This window comes from Dipodomys merriami, unplaced genomic scaffold (assembly GCF_024711535.1).
Source record: "Dipodomys merriami isolate MVZ:Mamm:240054 unplaced genomic scaffold, mDipMer1.0.p SCAF_18, whole genome shotgun sequence".
Lineage (NCBI taxonomy): Eukaryota > Metazoa > Chordata > Mammalia > Rodentia > Heteromyidae > Dipodomys > Dipodomys merriami.
Window position 1 is genome coordinate 14,068,136 of NW_027203159.1, and position 2,736 is coordinate 14,070,871.

Sequence of the window (2,736 nt, forward strand, 5' to 3'; positions counted from 1 at the left end):
AAGGAGGATAAGAAGGACAAGGAGGATAAAGGCAGCTGGTCCCTAACCACTCCCCGCCTCTGTATCCTACCTATGTCACTGGGGATGTCAGACAAGGCCCTGACCATATTGTGAAGAAATCACCAACAAACGTTGATTATCAGCAGCATCTATTTCCCATTCCACCTCCTTAGCATTTGTGTAAATTTGTTCCCAGTCATTACCCACCTCCCCTTCCCAGCCCCAGAACAAAAAGAGTCTGGCGCTGCATGAAGCACTGGCTGGACTAAAAAAATTAATGCAAAATAGCATGAAGTCCAACTTATGATTTTTTTAGCCTTCAAATTCCCCACCACAAATACAGAGCTGGGAAATCAGGAATTTTCCAGATACTAGGCCCCTCACTCCCAAGGTCAGAATGAAGTTCTCTGGCCATCCACAAGGCAAGTGGACATAGAAGGGAAAACAAATCATTTCATACACCCCCAGGCCAGAGGGACATGTGAGGGCTATGAACCAAAGAGCTCCCTCCTCAGTATGCCATGATAACTGTTGCTCCCTCTTTCCTTACTTCCATTATTCCTTAGTTCCAGCTTACCCTTCTTCTTACACTTCTTCCTCCCCTCCTTTGTTAATTCCTTCTTTTCTTCCCCCTCTAATTTTTATTCAGTCCTTTCTTCCCACTTGCCTACCTCCCTTTCTACCTTCCTTGTTCTTTTCCTTCCTCCTACTTCTCTCTACTGCCTTCCCTCGTTCCTTCTCTTTATTCTCTCTCTTCCTCTTTCTTTCCTTGTTTCTGTCCTATCTTCCTTCCTTCCAGCTTTCCTTCTTCCTTCTTTCTTCTTTCTTCCCTCCTTTCATTCCCTTGTTCTTTCCTTTCTTCCCTCTTCCCTTCCTCTTTTCCTCAGATTTCTGCCTTCTTGTTTTCTCCCTCTATTCATTCCTTCCTTCCTCCCCTTTTTAGTTCCCTTCTTTCTTCTTTCTTCCTTCTTTCTTCTAACCTTTCCTTCTTTTTCTCCTTCCCTCTTTTCTTCCACTCTTCATTCCTTCTTTCCTTTCTTCCTCCTTTAATGAACTCCACCTCCCTCCCCTTTTCCTTTTTATTTCCCTTTGCACTACTTTCCCTCATTTTCTTCCTCTTTTCCCCTCCTCCTTCCTATCCTGGGCCCTCTAGCTTTCATCTTCCATCTTTCACTCCCCTTCGCTCCCTCCTTCCTTCTTTCCTTCCTTACTTTTCTTTTCCCTTCCACCATTCTTTCTCCCCAACGTACTTGCTCCCATCCTTCCTTCATTCCCTCCCATTTTGAACTTCCTCCCTCCTACCATGCCCTCCATCTTCCTTCCCCATTTTGCTCCTACTTTTCTCCCCTCCCTATCTTGCTTCACTTTCTTTCTTTTTCTTGACTGAGTTTTCCATCCCCTATACCTGAGGCTCTATTCCCTCTTGAAGAAAAGAGAGAGTACCCAGCTAGGCCTGCCCAATCCATGGAAGGGAACCTACGAGAATAAACCTGCCCTTCCCACATCAGTCTCCTCTATGCACTCAGCTTCTCCAAGTGAGGAACCTTGATGCACTGTGCAAGCTGAAAAATCCTTAGGAAAACTGTTTCAAATAAACAAAGCAACAAAAATCATGTTGAGGCTTTCCCACACAGAGAGCAGGAGGACATTGATGTGGAAGGGAGAGGGGAAAGAAAAGGAGAAGGTAGACAAAAGAGAAGCAATGAAAGGAGATTCTCCCACTTCACAAAGAGCGTTTTGCTGGAATCCATGGGTTTTTTTGAGAAAGTACAAATAGGTAAACCACAGCAACAATGAAACAAAATGTGTGGTGTATTTTTCGGAGTGGATTGATCTTCTCACAGCAGGGGTGGCCAGCCTCTATACATGGGGAAGAGGGTTTGTGAAGTGTACCAGGATAAGGTCAGGGGTCTATTTAAATCCCTCAAACCAAACCCAGAGCAAAAGAACCTGGCATGGTAGCAAAGCTGGGCCTGTTTCTAGAAACTTCTGTATGACTTGTGTTTGTGCACACAGTGCACCTCGATGCCTGTGTGTGGTTCAGACATTGGTCCTTCCTCTTTTTCTTTTTTTTGTGCACACTGGCCTCTGTATCAAGTCACATACTTATTCCCTGACAGGCTGGAAAGCCTGATAATCGCCCCTCCTGCCTTTCATTAGAAAGGCATACAAGTGTAGACAGCCTCCTCCCCCACAGTAAATACTCCCTGTCTTCTATCCTAGCCCCTCCACTTTCAGATAAAGAGAAATACTAACATATAAAGGGGAAACAAACCAACCAACAAACAAAATGCAAGAAACACAAAGGCAGATGGAATTCCTTCTCTTGGAGGAAAAGTATATTTGTGATTCAAAATCCAAAATAAAAATAAAAATCCTTTCCCACTGTGGAACAAACACAGAAAAAGTATGTTTGGAGTGGTTGAAAACCAGCAGTGAGCACAGAGAAGCTCAGGAACATTGTCCAGTCTCCAAATTCAAGGCTTGGTGCCCGAATTCATGGTCCCGAATTGAATTCAAGCCCCAGGCCCGTGGTTTGAGGCTCAGACTGTGAATTCAAATTTCAGGGCCCATGGTCAGAGCCCAATCCATGAATTCAAAGCCCAGAGAGGAGTTCAAGTCCTTTCCCAATGTTCAAGGCATAGACAGTCAGTTCAAGGACCCAGCTTGGAGGTAAATTCTCAGGCTATTTTTTCAATCTCAGGGCCTGAATTCAAGGCAAGAACCCAGTTTAAG